Here is a 17,751-nt window from a genome sequence, read left to right on the forward strand (position 1 = left end):
ATATAAATCAACTAGGTTGCCTATCTTTTTCCGGTCACTACTATATGGTTGTAGGGTTGCTTGCGAAAATCCGGTCACAAATAAGGGTTGCCAGGCTTTTAAATAAAATAAGAAGGGAAAACTTTTAGCGATAACTCATAAACGGCTTAACTTATCAAGTTTGTTTGAATGAGATGAGAGAATGAGAGAAAAAAATTACATAGGTACAAAACGCGAATGATTTAAATATATTTTGTCTATGCTAATTTTTGAAAATTTGAAAACTATGTTTTATGTGATATGGTGCGCAGATGATCAAACCGACTTAACAAACACTTGGGGTTGACAATCTCGACTTATAATGATGATAAGTAAATGGTAAATGTACCATCTAGCTTGAACATTATAAGTTGAGATTGTCAACCCCAAGTGTATGTCAAGTCGGTTTGATGATCTCCGCAGTGCTTAAGACACATGTTTTTAATATTGTTGATTTTAATTGGTGTTAATTTTCTTGAAATGCAGTTTTTTTATGTTCGATTTCATAAGTTTGTTTCATTACCGTCCACTGATAAAATTACCATCTCGGCCGAATTCATTACCAGCGCGTAGTTCATTACCAGTAGGCTTATTAAATGAAAAGTAATAACGTTACAAAGGTGCCTTTAGCAGAAAAATGTTAATAAATGAATCCACAAATTGACGAAACTCAAAAGTTTACCATTTAAAAGAAAAATTACAAATCGAGAGAATCTCACCGATTTGCACGAAATGAGAGAATGACCCTGAACAACTTCTGCTGCTGACTGTACACACGGATAGACAATAAAATTATAATATAAAAAGTTGCAACATGAATTTTTAAGACAGCCTACAACCTCAAGAAACATTAATGAAGATAAAATAATGGCTATTTAACTAATGATTGTATATTTCATTGTCCACTATTAACACTAATTTCCGATTTTGCGTGGGCCGTCTATTCATAAAACGTTCGAACTTGTCTATAACCAATTTAAATTGAGACCTCGTTTCATTTTACATAGGTACAATTTTTCTACTCGCTCTTTTTAGGGTTCCGTATCCAAAGGGTAAAAAACGGGACCCTATTACTAAGACTCCGCTGTCCGTCCGTCCGTCCGTCCGTCCTTCCGTCTGTCACCAGGCTGTATCTCATGAACCGCGATAGCTAGACAGTTGAAATTTTCACAAATGATGTATCTCTGTTGCCGCTATAACAACAAATACTAAAAATAAAATAAAATAAATATTTAAGGGGGGCTCCCATACAAAAAACACGATTTTTTAGCTCTATTTTTTGTTGATGGTGCGGAACCCTCCGTGCGCGAGTCCGACTCGCACATAACATTTTTTAGCAACAAAACTAGTACAGTCGCCCATCAGATATATCGGAGCGGCCAAGGTGTTCTGTTCACAATATCTAAACACGCACTCTAACGCCCTGACAATATAGGCGTGTTCAGATATTTGTGAGCGCCTTAGCCGCTTTGATATATCTGATGGCGACTGTACCAGACATACATATCTACCGCAGACGAGTCGAAATTTTGTTATCTAACCTCTCTATCACTCTTGCATATTCGAGCGATAAAGAGGCAGATAGCTGAGTTTCGATTTCGCGTTTCCCGGTAGGACCTTTGTAAACAAACCGGCTTGATGTATCAATGTCATATTTGATTCTCTGTGAAAAGTTGACAAAAACAGTTTAAGGTACAGGTACGTATAAGTTACTCTATGGTTTACTATAGGCGCTAGTGCTGCACTCTGGCGGCAAAAGATTGCAGTAATACTCCCTATTAGAGCGGCTTTCTGGCGGCGGTTTCGTTGTGATCATTAAATTGGTATTTATTTAGCTTTTTGTGAATCTAATTCACAGTTTGTTGCCCTGTGTCCATGATAATGACTATTAATTACGACTAGTTATATGCTGACATTTTGTCTGTTAAAGTCAGATTTATTTGTATAGGTAAGTTATTTGAATTCTTGTTTGTGAGTAGTTTCCAATGGTTACAAAAATACATTTAAGTTTTTTTCATACTGGTACAACATAATATCTACATTTGTATAGAATACCTATAATAAATTCTATTATAAATTATTATTAATTACAGCACTGTACTGCGATAAACTTTACTTTTGGGTTCTTACAATTGTATTATTTTGTAAATAAGCATAAGGTACCTAACAAAGACCTTTCTAAATTCTAAATCTAGCTACTATGTTAGAATTAACAAAATAACCAGTTTATATACAACCACAAAACACACAAACTGATTTATTACTAATAGTTACTGGGGCCTGATTCAGATTAAACAATTCGTTATAATTTTAAAGGTTTTGACACGAATGAGACATGAATGGGGTCAGTACAGCGATGTGACGCCGCTACAACGCAATAGGGTATTTGACTACTAGTCAAATCAGTTTCTTTTTTCGAACTGTCAAAACATACTACTATGGAGTTTGTATGAAACACTAGCATGTGACGTCACAATCAAATAAGCTACTCTTTATAGTTTTATACGAGTTTTAAAATATAAATTGTGTCTAAAAATAACTGCTGTCTACGTTTCTCTATTAATCTTCTGGTGCTTTATTTCATTCATGGTGTAAAATTATGTATTTTAAATACAGTCAAATACCCTATTGGTTGATGAGTTCGACACCCTTATCCCATGTGAGGGATAAGGTTGTCCACAAACGAAGCATAAAGCTGTTTCGTCACAGGGGAGATGGACCTCTTAGCATTGGCTTGCAATCCATTTAAGAGAAGGATACTCCAAAATTAAATCCCGGTATGGAGTTACCGTAAGGCGCGAGTAGGGTCCAACCTGAAATAAGCGGCAGATTCCTGCAGCCGACCTACCTCCACAACACGTATTGGCTCGCCTTTCCTGTGGGTTAAGACAGTGAAGCCGAGAGGGTAATGCTGGGCATCCCTGCGTTTCCTTAATTCCGTCCCAGGCGGTGTTAAGTCTGGAGAGGTTATTGTCTCTCCGATTTGCACCTTATCGTCTGCAATAGACGCAAAGGCCAATTGATGAGTTCGCATCACGCGCGCTATTGGTCGCAACTAGTTGCGTTAGACTGCACGATTGGCTCGAATTATGAGTGACACCGCTGAACTACGTAGTAGTTACTATTTTAGTACCCGTCCTGAGATATACGTCAAGTGTGCATATTAATAAATTGGTATCTTTGTATCACAAAATACTTATGTGTTATCAAAATGACAATCAAGTTATTCTTGCGGTCTCACGGCGTTCTCATCAATCGGCTCACTGCGACCTTAACCAGATCCGATGATCGCAGTGAGTGGTCCGATGACCATCAAAACCGTAACAGGTTGTGAAATCAGAATCGGGTTCATGGACCGGTTTGGAACGGGGCCGCGAAATATTAGCATAGGACAGACTTGAGTGTTGTTAATGTTATAATGAAGTTGTACTAGGAACTGTCATTTAGGGGTCCATACTATAATAACTTCTGTTTAAAAATAAAGGTATGTAAAAAATAAAAATAAAAATCGGTTTATTATATACAGGGCGTCCCACGGCGATGCCACATGGAGGGAAAGTACCTTAAATATCATAGATAGCATATTTTGCTGAAAGAAGACTTCATTTTATTTTTAAAACTTAGTAAAGTTGCATTCATACTTTTTTAATTTTTTTTGAAAAAAAAATGTATGGAAAAAAATTTATCGCGTCATTGCAGGAAAAGTACCTTAATTGTTGTAAATGAACATCTTACTGAAAGAAGACATTATTTCAATTTAAAAAAATAAGTTGAATTGCATTTTAAATAATTTCATGTTTAAATAGTCAATACCCCCAACAAACTTTTTAAATTTTTTTTTTACTTTCAACACCTGATCATAGTTTAAGATACTTGTTTTTCTGCCTAGACAGTAATTTTAAAACATGTTTAAACAATAATTGACACTTATTTTAACAGATTTATTTAATTTAATGACACGAAACACGGAATTTAAACACATTATAGCAAGTATTAAAATACGCTCGTTGTCGTTTACGCATACGGCAGAACATTATGCACACAAACTCAATTGATTGCATACAAACAGGTACGTTCCTACTTATTACTTATCTCTTTATCATTTTATCATGCACTACAATTATAATAAGGAAATGATGCGTACTTCTCAAGTGGGTACTGATTCATTAGTAATAGGAATAGGTACTTTAAAATGAAAGATTAGTTGCATGCCCATACGGGAATGTCATTATTCTAATCAAAATTTCACATCAAATGAAAAAAATAATGGTCTTCCTTTTGTTTCCAACACTATGTTATTTGGCAATAATTCTCACATTGAAGCCTTTCGATCGGTATGACAAAGCTACAAGGTATTTTTTTTTCTCGTGTAGCGGGTTCGATTCCCGGTTTAACCATGAAATTATTTAAAATGCAATTCATCTTGTTTTTTTAAATCGAAATAATGTCTTCTTTCAGTAAGATGTTCATTTACAATAATTAAGGTACTTTTCCTCCAATGACGCGATAATTTTTTTTCCATACATTTTTTTTTTCAAAAAAAAATTAAAAAAGTATGAATGCAACTTTACTAAGTTTTAAAAATAAAATGAAGTCTTCTTTCAGCAAAATATGCTATCTATGATATTTAAGGTACTTTCCCTCCATGTGGCATCGCCGTGGGACGCCCTGTATACATTTCAGAGGTACAGTTACACTCAGTTACAATCTCTTTTCCCGCCAGTACCCTCCATTTTTGCTACTTGTCTTCTTGAATTAAAAATATTTGTTAAATTTACAATTTTTTGAATTAAAAATATTTGTTAAATTTACAATTTTATTTCAAAAAGTAAGTGCTTGGTCGTAGAAAAAGTATTGTATGCAACGTTGTTTAACTGAGTCAAAAAATACTCGTGGCGTCTTTATTAACAATTTTCGGCTTCGCCAAAAACTCACGCCACTCGCCTTTTTTGACCTCTCTTAAACAACGGTTGCATAAAATACTATAAAATGTATTATTGGAAAGTTGTTAAATAGGAAAACCCTGATTGACTCTTAACTATGTACATTCATTAGTTCGGTTTTACAAAAAATATATCTGACCAAACGTTTGTGCTTTGTTGGCGAACAGTTTTCATAATAATTATGACTCACAATGTTCGCATCTCATGCCGAATATTCGGTCGACGAATATTCGGTATTCGGCCGAGAGAGTGGCCGAATATTCGGTATTCGGCCAAAACCACTATTCGGGGCATCTCTTGTTTGTACCTAGGTATTAATTGAACCCATTTCAATTCATTTTGATTACACTTCACGCATTCTAATACTTTTTTATTGACTTACCACGATTATCCATTATTTTGTCTTCAACATACATCAACGCGCCATCATACAATTCTGGTTATTAGCACTTTAACATAGAGTTGTCAATTGTAATTAATAATTATCATTTTTTGCACTTGAATATGTCATGTCGATCCGTCATTATAATGAGGTCTAAATTAACTATATTTTTTGACACTGACATGTATGTTTGATCAATGACACTTTTTTACCGTTATGATTATAAATTATAACGGATCTAAGCCCGTACCATGAGTCACTGACAGTGTCAAAACTGACATATACGCTAACGTCTACGTAATTTACTTTCTATACATCTCGCTCGCGAGTACGAGCGATGCATAGTAAGTAAGTTGTTCTCGATACCGTTTATGTCAGTGCCAAACTGGTGGTAGCCACACTGATATAATTTAGATCTCTGCGGGGTGACATTTTAACCACCAGCAATACTCTGCGTAGGGACTTTATAGGTCATACTGAACAACTTTTTATATTATTCGGTCAAGTTGTGTTCTAATGTATGGGGAAGACAAACAAATTATAGCCAGCATCAATTAATGTAGTATGATACCTTTGGGTATGGTGCTTTACGCACACTAGTGTCCAATCCCCTCCCCCTGACGCAACCCCCCCTTTTAGCATGAAATATGTCCCGGTTGACGGTTTTTTTTTTTAATTTTTGATAAAAGTATTAGAGTTAGGAATAAAGTGTCATGGTAAGAAATAATCCTTAATAAATTCTAAACAACATCTAAAATTACATGCAACTTTTTGGTAAGACTCACCATAATTATGTCCTATAATTTATTTATTTAATAAATGCATTTTTCGTTTTTCATTAAAACCTCGTCTAAGGGGGAAAAAATAAACATAATTATATCAATATTCGTTATTATAGATTATTAACCAACTTTATCTACAGCGGCATTACAAAGCTCCTTTAGGTACAGTCAGATAAAAACGATCGCTCATGTTTGTTTGTTGAGTGTACCGAGATGGATCGACGCTAGAGTGATAAGAATGTTATGAATACGACATTTGTGTCGAGCCGATAAAAAGGGGACTCTAATTATATTAAACCATTTCAAACCCCCTTTTTACAAGCTTTTATTTCACTGTCCCGTTGTCTGTCTGTCGGTCTGTAATCAAATCTTGCAAGTTAAACTTGACTTCCCGGTTTCCGATTGAGCTTAAATTTTGCAAGCATGTATAAATCGGATGACAATGCAATATTATTATGTCATATAGCTGATCTGATGATGGAGACAGGAGGTGGCCATAGGAACTCTGTGATGAAACAACGCAACCTAATTGTGTTAGGGGTTTTTAGAATTGTCTCGATGAGTATTAGTTGTCTGTCGTAAGAAAAGTACAGTCAGCGATAAAAGCTTGTACTTACCAATAATGAAATTTTTGCCAAAAACTTATTTTAGTTCTAATTATTTTTTTAGTTCAGTTGATTCATAAAAAAAACTTATTTAAATCTTAAAATCACGGTTTTCCTTGTTTTTACCAACAAATTGAAATCTTTTCAATTGTAAAATATTTATGAACACTATTTCCTTTTGCGAACAGCCCAATTCGAGTTTTACTTATACGATATGTTTCCGATATGATACTGATCTGTCAGTAGTGATGCCTTGGTTGAAGAAAAATCACTTTTGACTCTGACATACCATGCAGTATCATATCGGTAAGAGATCGAATAAATAAAACTCGAATGGGGCCGTAAGAATAGCTAATAAATCTTGCAAAACGCTCATCCGCTCATTTTGGTCTGAACGCGCCATAAGACGCACTTTAGGCGGGGGTTTCCGTGCAAATGTATGTTTATGGAATGCTTTATAGGCCATTGGAAAGAGTGACCTAAATCCGTTGCCAACTGAACACTGCTAAAATTGTACTTATTTTAAAAAGAAATTGCGATACAGCCGCGATTCAGAATCGAATCTGGGAGACCGAGCTTTGCTAGGAAAACATATAAAAAGTCAAAAATGTGCGTTTTCCCAGAGATAAGACCTAGCTAGATTGATTTTTCGCCCCCGAAAACCCCCATATAGCAAATTTCATCGAAATCGTTAGAGCCATTTCCGAGATCCCCGAAATATATATATAAATAAATAAATATACAAGATTTTCTCGTTTAAAGGTATAAAATAAGATTATTTTTGTTACACGTTTTTGTTGCCACCCCTCTCTCATTTTTGAGCCGAAGTTTTATTAGCAGATAATATTATATCCATTAAAATTGTTTCGATTAGTATAATCGGTTAAGTGATTAGTTATTAATGAACTTTTCCCCAAAATATATTTTTATTAAAGCGATTTAAGGGACACATAGGTAGGTTTTTTTAAATCTTATTTTCCGCCTCCGCGACGCTGACATGTGACGGATTGACGAGACTTGTTACAGTGATATAAAAATACATAATTTAGTCGTACAGAGTGTAGTCATTGTGTATAATGAGGTACTCGCAGTTAGTAACGGATATAAAGTACTAGATGTGACATGTTTTTTTATACTATGTATGTTGGCAATCAAGCGTACGGCCCGTCTGATGGTAAGCAGTAACCGTAGCCTATACTATACTAATACAAGTGACCCGCCCCGGCTTCGCACGGGTTAACAAATTATACATAAACCTTCCTCTTGAATCACTCTATCTATTAAAGTAGTTTTAAAGATCTAAGCATACATATAGACAGCAGAGGCGGCTGGTAGCTATGTATTATGGGTGTTCACTCACAATAAAAACAAAAACTAAACCTAAACATTCAATTAACCGTCGCAAAGTACCTAGATGTCAGTTTCCGTCCACCCGGTCATTGAACTCTCTCATAGATTTTCGGTATTACGAATATCTTGACGACCGATAGACGCCAACTGCAGTTCATTTTACAAATGGATATAATATTTTTATTTAAATTTTATGGAAAGATGTGCTAAATTGTTAACACACCTGTTTCGGTCCAAACAAACTCACCGCACAGCCGTCGCCCGCGCCCGCGCCAAACACAAAACATATAGGTAACACGAAAAACGAAATAAGCTAGTTACTTTTATCACATTCACACAACACAACCACGGTGTTTTTGCTTATTGATCTGATTTAAAAAATATATAAGTTTTTGCTTTTGACTAACATTGCTACGAAAGTTCAAGGTCGTCCATAATTTAACTCGAGTCGATTTTGTAAACTTTTTCACATTCTCACGTTAAATTCATTCATTTTTAAACACCTCACAACAAACAAATTATGTGCTTTAACTGTTTAAACTCTTGTTTCATTATTTAGAATGAAAAAAAGCCAAAATTGCATTCCCGCACATACTTTAAAATTGACTAAGGTCTGTTTAGAAACAGGTGACAACAATATCAACATGGCGCGCGAGATGCACGCGCAGATCAACCGGGCTCGGAGCGCCGCACCGATTTTGCCTCTTCCCTCATAGAAAATATTCCGTTTCACGCGCGGAGCTCTGTCGAAACTTCTCTTTCGCTCTTATTGAATTTCCTATTGATCGAATGTACTAAATCTTTTTCCATAGGAGCGCAATCCAAAGCGCTCCGCTTCGCGCGTTACCTTTGATTTCTATGAAATTATAGGAGTACGCCGTGTAGGTAGTGGTGAGCTGTCTATAAACTTAAGTATAATGAATAAAGGTTATTATTTAATTGGTATTGAGTTTTTTTACGATAGATCTTAAATAGTAATAAATTAAATAAGTACCATAATTTCATTTTGATTATTTATGGGAGTGCACCGCACAAGCGCTCCTTAAGGCGGGCCGCGTCTGATAGACAGCGGGAAGCGACTTTGTTTTATACTATGTAGTGATATAGTTTGCTATAGAATATATAAGGTCAATGTGGCTGATTCCGTCATACAGGGTCTATTCCGTCCACAAGCGTTATATTTCTTTGATTTTCAATCGTAGGAAAAAAACCATCTGCTTTTGATTGATGAAACTAAAATCAATCGCTTCTTTGTCGATGAAATTATCAATTTTGTTCGTTGTTCGAGAAAACGCTAGTAGACAACTAGCGACCCGCCCCGGCTTCGCACGCGGGTTAACAAATTATACATAAACCTTGCTCTTGAATCACTCTATCTATTAAAAAAACCGCATCAAAATCCGTTGCGTAGTTTTAAAGATCTAAGCATACATACAGACAGACAGCGGGAAGCGACTTTGTTTTATAATACTATGTAGTGATGAGAATAGAATAAGAATAATTTTTATTTTATTGAAAAACAATCTTACAGACACATGCACACAGGTGGATCCCAAACTAGGCTATCTCTTCAAGCGGCAGGAACTGGTTTCCGGACAATTTAAGTCATTTTAATCTGAAATTCGATTAATTGAAATAAAATCGAAATTGCAGCAACAATAAAACAACAAATATGACATATGCCACTTGAAAGGCTATGCCTGTGACTTGGGCTCCTAGAACGCAGTTGACATTAGGAAATATTACACAGACCTATTTTATTTAAATAACTAAGACTTAATTTATATTATAAGGAAGTTATAGTCACATAGTTAAGTTAATTAATTAATTTATTTATTTATTTAAACTTTATTGCACAAAATATATACAACAATGTACAAATGGCGGACTTAATGCCAAATGGCAAATTTAATAAGAGATTAATTAAAATAAGCGTAAGCTTACAACTAGTGACCTTAAGGCTGTGTCTTACAAATATGTATGTTAGGGTTTATTTCATCTGAATAAACGATTTATTTATTTATTATTTATTTTATTTACGTACCCTGCGTCTTACGTAAGCGAACAACTCGCGGTGCGGCGGGCCCAAGGCGTTCGCGTTCGCAAAGAGATCGCCCACGTAGGACACTTCTATAGGTGTCAAAGGATTGATTCCCCCCGCGCCGCATCGCGTTCGCGCCGCTTCGCGTTCGCGTGTTGTTCGCCTACGTAGTACGCTGCATAAGACGCTACGTAACTTGTTGACTCATCTAGTATATTTATGTCGACGTAAGAACGGTCCGCTTGACGCATAAAGCGTTATGCGGGCTTCCACTTAGCGCTAGATTATGCGTGGCTACAAATTTGCGAATAAGCAAGCTTTTACAAGGCTTTTGGAGGTAGTGAACGTTTTCAAAACGAGCAAAATGTTATTTTAGTGAAAACTTCTTTAGCGGCGCTGTGCACTTTTTGTGATGGGGAAAAAATTTTAAACTCGAAACAGGTGTCACATGACCGTAAGACGTAAGACGGACACGTGACCTGATCGAAAAACTGTTACTTCAATGTCATTGAGTTTTTCTTTATTGATTTAAATGCCATCTAGTGAGTTTCGCTCTAACTGGTATTAATATAACTCGAATACTAATACTCTATCCACGTTAACGAACTAGTATAGCGTTCTCTCTTTTGCACTTTTGTATGCAGATGAAAGGGACAAAAAAGGGCAGTGGGCGTAAACAATGGCACCTCGCTGTCCGGCACGGCTTACATGCCGTCGCTTTGATTATTTATTTTTATACATTTCTTATGCTTATAATATTTATTTTATACTCTATTTAGTTAAATTTTATTAACCAACTGCATGTTTATGATCAATTCCTTTGCCTGCAAAAAAAAACTAAATACTATAAATGATTCAAAGTTATTGTTATCATAACAATTAGTGAGCATTTGTGACCAGGTAGAGAAAATACCATGCAAAGGTTGATAACGGCGGCTGTTTTGCAATTTGGAGTTTCATTGTCTTAATGAATCTTAGAAAAAATACCATGGAACAGTTGATAGCGGAGGCTATGGATTACGGGAAACAATACAAAGGAGAGCAATTAGACACGTCCGCACCGTACAATAGACAGAGTTGACTATCATGTAAACTCACCCGTTGCACATGCATCGCCCTTATCGCTGACCAATCACGTGCAGTCTGAGTTTTCTGGTACTATATAGCTCGTTAACGTGGATAGAGATAGTTGCAGACATTTTGCAATAGTGATTGAGTCTTCACTTCTGCCGGCACTCCCCGAGTGCACCCGTTGTTTTTTTTACGTCTAGTTACTATAGTTTGTCAAGCCGGATATGTCAGTTGCAATGTAAAGCAAACTAAAGTATGGTATCCCTAGGAAACGAACAAAAAGCAGCAATGTACTCTACATCGAACAACGATGAAATGTAAACAAAACAGTTCCACAGATAAGATATAAATGACAAGCGATTTTCGAACAATTCAAACGTAAAAGTCTATTTTTTTATTCGGTAGACTGAAATGACAGTTAATAGTATGAACATGAAATGTCATTTCATACTATTAACTGTCATTTCAGTCTACCGAATAAAAAAATAGACTATAGTGTTGCTAACCCGCGTTTTTTTTCAAATTAGCCGCCTTTTCTACTGACAAGATTTGCTTGACCAAGTATAAATTGTAACTATACCTAAATATTTTGGGCGTTATGTTTTTACATTGATATGATACCGTAAAACGGGGTGAGTAGGTTTCGCAGGGAGAGGTGGGTTATGAATGGGGAGAGAAGATTTGAAAGGGGGGTGAGAAGGGATTTTAAGGCTACTGCTACAAAAATAATGTATTCCAATTTAAAATGGAGCTACGCATAATAATAAAAAATCGATCCAACAATCTTCCAAAATCACCTTTGTATGAAAACCCCTCTCACCTCAAATACGAGGCACTACGGGATGAGGTGGGTTTTCCTCTTTATCGTCAAAGTTATGAAACGGAACTACCCAAAATAAAATAAAAACTATTTAAAATACAAACGTCCGGAACACTTATTATATACACCATTCAATTTTCATATGTAAAAATAAAATGTTATCGAGGTTTGAATTTCAGTTTTGACCCTACTCACTCCATTTTACGGTACCTAGGATTGCTCGTACTGACACGCGAAGGCAAATCGAGGCCTGCACATAACAGCGAATGAAGTGTTAAAAATTCCCTTTTTTACACTACTGTTTTATATCCCCGGCCATTTTAGCAATAGGTACTAAACACTATGTTTTGCAATCTTTACAGCCGTTTACTGACCATTATTAAGATATAACATTGTTGTCAAATGTGAGTTGTAAGTTTTCTCACGGACATCTTTGTAAGAAGCGTAAAATGCATTCCTGGTTGCAAGTTGCAATGGCGTCAATGCGTTTGCTACTTTGTCGTTTATTTTTATGTTTTATGGATATTTTTCAGACTTGGAAGCTTTTAGGTTAGGTACTTGTAAGATTTCAGAGGCCAATTCGAGTTTTAGTTATTCGATCTGTTTCTGTTATTCTAACTGATCACTGATCAGTTAGTGACAAAAGTGACACTTCTTCGACCAAAAACGTCACTTTAGGTCTGACTGATGATAAGCATACGGAAAAAAATCGAATAACTAAAACTCGAATTGGTCTAGTAGACTTTTCTAGTACTGTCATCCAAAAAAAATTTATACTTACGTTCGTTCTCTAATAACTTTATTTGAAGTTTTCCGTAATAATATTAGAAATGCGAAAGTACCTAGGTAACTGTAACCTCTGCACGCTTGAACCGCTAAACCGGTTTAAATTAAAATGAAAATAAAGCATAAATTAAACTAAATTTTTTATTTATTTATTTAATATTAAATTAAATTTTAGATAATATGGCGTGTTGTTTTCTTCTCTACTAATCATGCTGTACCTACCTAAGTGATTCGGTTTCGTTTCGTTTCGTGTTCTGTTTTTGTTTCACTGCTGACACTACGTTTTTAAAATTTTAATTTTAATTGTTACTAACCATTATGGATCATTGTTGTCTCTGTTAGTTTAACTTGAAAATGTATTTTAGTTTATACGAGGGTGAATCAAAAAGTCCTTAGAAATAGGGTCAAAAACAAACGAATATCATTTTTATTTTTTTTTTACTTTTCAACATAATTTCCTTCTTGTTCTATACATTATACCGTTTTTCAAGTTTTTTTAATCCATCATAAAAAAACGATTTTTCTTGAGCCTCAAAAAACTCCTCTACGGCACCCATGACTGCGTTGTTGTCGTCAAATTTAGTTCCGCGAATGTGCTCCTTTAGTTTCGGAAACAAGTGGAAATCACTAGGAGCTAAGTCTGGCGAGTAGGGCGGATGATCAAAGATCTCAAAACCAGCTTGGCGGATTGCAGTGAGAGCCATTTGTGATCGATGAGCCGGAGCATTATCATGGTGAAAAAGCACTCCCGCACTCAATTATCCTCGACGTTTTTCTTTGATTGCTTGACGCACTTTTGGTATCAAATCGGTGTAATAGGCACCTGTAATGATTTTTCCTTTAGGCAGATAATCAATAAAAAGGATTCCTTCTGCATCCCAGAAAACTGAGGCCATAACTTTACCTGCTGTCGGAAATACTCTAAATTTCTTTATTGGAGGGGAGGATGGCCGTTTCCAGGACATGCTTTGCTTTTTTGTTTCAGGGTCAAAATGGTGAACCCATGTTTCGTCCATTGTTACGAAACGACGATAAAAAGTGTCCGGATCATGCAAGATTTTCTTTAGATTCCGCTTCGAAACTTCTAAACGCAAGTCTTTGTTAGCCTGCGTAAACATTCGCGGAACCCATCTTGCTGACACTTTTTTAAAACCCAAAACATCGGTTAGTATTGAATGTACGCTACCAAACGAAATCTTTAGAGTCTCTACTATGTATTTAATTGTTAGTCGCCGGTCGTCCAAAACCATTTTCTCAATTTTTTCAACGGTTTTTGCGTTAACTGAGGTAGATGGCCGGCCGGAGCGGGGGTCGTCTTCGCAGCTAGATCTGCCTCTTTTAAACTCGGCAACCCAGAAAGCGACGGTGGAATAGGGTACAGCACTAGTGCCTACGGTTTGCTGAATATCCAAAAAAAATTCCTTGGTAGTCATTTTTTTCATACACAAGTACTTTATCACGGCACGTAACTCATTTTTTTCCATAATGGGACGTTTTAGTCGACTTATTTCGCAAAATATTGATTTACCATGTAACGGCGGGAACAATTCGAATGAAACCAACTGTCAAATATTACGTTATAATGACAGTTCAAAATAAAATAAAAACTTCATTTAAAAACTTTTTATAAACAGCCAGTTCTAAGGACTTTTTGATTCACCCTCGTAATGTTCTCATGTAACTGAATTTGCAGTGAAAGCATATAACTGGAAACCGCCTTTGGGAACATTACCGTTCAAATTCTCGGGCCAAATTAGCACACATACACAATTACGCCTACATTTAAATAAGACGATACGTTTACAGAGCCTATCTCTATTACACTAACGTACTAAGCTTCACTGAATGCTAGCCGTAGCTAAGTGTAGATGAAATGCATATAATGTCAATAACTACCAATCAGCGACATTAATCCGCTAATAACCTTCTTGCTGTACGTACTGGCCGCTGAGAATTCGCGGTTCATATTTGATTAGAATATGACTTGGACAGGGATAGGTTTATGCCATACATTGAAGAACCAGTCAAATAATTCACGTATAATAATTTAATGCAGATTAAAAGATAACTAGTTAAAATGTTGTTATGAAATTAAATGACAGACTAACTCAACATAATTAAATATTCATTGTTGTAGGTATAAATGTATTCCGCTATAATAAGTATTTTGTATATTTTATTATCAATCTGTATGGCAGTGCGAAGTCACGTTCAGAGCCCGTACCATCTCAGTCACTGACAGTGTCAAAACTGACATTTACGCTATCGAGAACGTAATTTACTTTCTATACATCTCGTTTGCACTAATATGCGAGTACGAGCGAGATGTATAGAAAGTAAATTACGTTCTCGACGGCGTTTGTCAGTGCCAAACTGATGGTAGCCGTACTGGTATAGTCTGTCCGTTTTTCTAAGATCAAGTACGCCATAGTAAATGTATGGCGAACTTGATCTTAGAAATCGGACAGGCTATACAGCCTGCAAAATTTACATGGGTAGGTACACGAATCGGGTCAAAAACATTTGAACAGGCGGAGTCACAATAAATCCCCACTTTCAGTTCCAATGGAAATATTTTATATGTATATAGCCGGTCAAGCAAGTTTGTCAGTAGAAAAAGGCGCATAATTACAATTTTGTATGGGACCATAACCGTTCGCGCGCTTACATTTTCTAAATTCGCCGCTCTTTTCTACTGACGGAAATGGCTTGAGAGAGAACCTACATATATGTGACAGTAGAGGGTGGATTAAAATGATCAACATTTTGAGATAATGTGTGTATTTGTTAAATTAATTCAGTGAAAGCGTGATAGAAAAAAATGTATCTACATATAGGAGACCGGATATGATTATCTCACGGGTTATCTCATGAATAGAACATTATATATCTTGCCAGGCATCCACTCAATTTCATGTCTCTCTAATTGGACAGCTTTTTTCCATAGTTCTCTGCGAATAGCATATTGTGGGAATTTGAATGGAAAGTAATGTAAAATGACAATACCAAATTTGATTATTAATTTGAAATAACTAGGTAGGTAGAAATAAAAAGGAAAATACAAATCTGTAAGAAGGAATTTATTACTACATTTATAATTACAGTGGAATCCGTTTATTATGACTCCGCTTATACTGACCAACCGCTTACTATGACGCAATTACTGTGCGAAGTTTGGTTTTCATATGAAATTCTTTGTGACAAAGTCGGATAAGATAACTTCGACCTATAAATACTATTTTTATGGAATTATGTCCGGTTATACTGACAAATTCGCTGGTTTTCGTGGCCGGCCCCACATCTTTCCCTGCGAGGACGTCTGTGGCGTTTAAATTGTTTTAGTTTTAACTCTCGGTGAAAGTTGATAATTGGTATAAGGTTAATAAAACTCATCTCTCACAAAATTGTTTGAGATTAATTTGGAAAAAATAAAATAAAAAGTTTATCAACTATGCTTTATATGACATCCGCTTAGTATGACATGTTTGTTACTTCCCTTCAATGTCATTATAAGCGGATTCTACTGTATATAGAAAATACCTAAACCAATCATAAGTTAATAAAATAGTCTACTTCATTTGGCATAAAACCATCCCTATTATCCTCGCAATTTAAAAAGTCGTATGTTGTTATGAAAGTCGTATGCAGTTGTTACGTTTTAGCTTAGCACGGTAGTATTGAAAAAATGTCGTCATGTTTATTCCAAATTTTACTGAAGTTATCTGTTTACTACAAGTGAAAAGTGATTCCACTGTCCTTGATATGAACTAAAACAACTTCTGCACCACTTCACGACACATGAAGACATTTTTAATTACAAAAAAACGTAGTTTTTATAAACCAATTTAGCCATCCGTCACTGACTGTCATCTCGGCCGCACTGAAGTTGCCAATCGAACACTCTGTAAGCACCGCCTACAATCGAATACTTTACGTTGGGTCATAATTGAGCGGACAGAATACTTCCATGGTTTATATGCGTTCACTGTGAATTTGTAATTCTTATGACTTATGACAAGATGGCTCCGGTCGCTGCTGCAAAGGCTGCGTTCAACTTATGATAGGGCCGTGCCGTACGGCTGCGATCGTGGCCCACAAAATTAAATGGTCTCGCCGGAAGATCATCGCTCGCGCGACCTTCGGGTCAGTATTATGCTGAGGCGAGCCCATTTCGTGGTAAACTTTAACGCTTACCAATTTTATGAATATTTGTAGTTTTTAGGTATACTCTTGTATGTAATTTTAGTTTTAAGTTTATCACGAATAAAAAAAATCTTTAACCGTAAATAATAATCACAGTGGCGATATTATTACCTTTAATCAAAACGTCTCGAATACGGCCACCCTTTTCTACTGCGGCACTATACCGTCCCCAAAGTGTTTGCCTTTTTGGGTGGTCCATCATATTGTTGACACCTAACTAACTAATATTACAAGGACATAACTTCCGTATTTGGGGCATTATCTATGAAAAGGGACCTTATTGTCGATGGCGCTTACGCCGCACAGCGTCGCGCGGCATTCTAGGTATTTATATCGGAGCATCGTTAATAATGGCGTAAGCGCCATCAGCAATAAAGTCCCTTTTCACTGATAACGTCACATTTTGTCTTTCTAATAGAGAATGGACCTTAGGACGGCTTGTTTTACAAAATTATACCTCAACTTTAGAAAGATTAAGTATGTAGCTTTAGGTAGTTACAAGAAAAATATTCTCCTACCATATTCCACATCATTTTCATATCAAACCTATAACCTAGCCTAGGGTCATATATTATGTTAAGTTTTCTCATTGGAGCATAGACCGAGAGAATCATAATACCACATAATACTATAGGGGAGATTGGGGCTAGACGTTACTATTTTTAGTTAACCATAAATTATAACTCCAAAAAGAGGGATAAGTGCCTAGGTTTAGTTTTTAATCTACTGTCACTCTTATAGTACGTTTGC

This window comes from Cydia amplana, chromosome 24, assembly GCF_948474715.1.
Source record: "Cydia amplana chromosome 24, ilCydAmpl1.1, whole genome shotgun sequence".
In the NCBI taxonomy this organism is placed as follows: Eukaryota; Metazoa; Arthropoda; class Insecta; order Lepidoptera; family Tortricidae; genus Cydia; species Cydia amplana.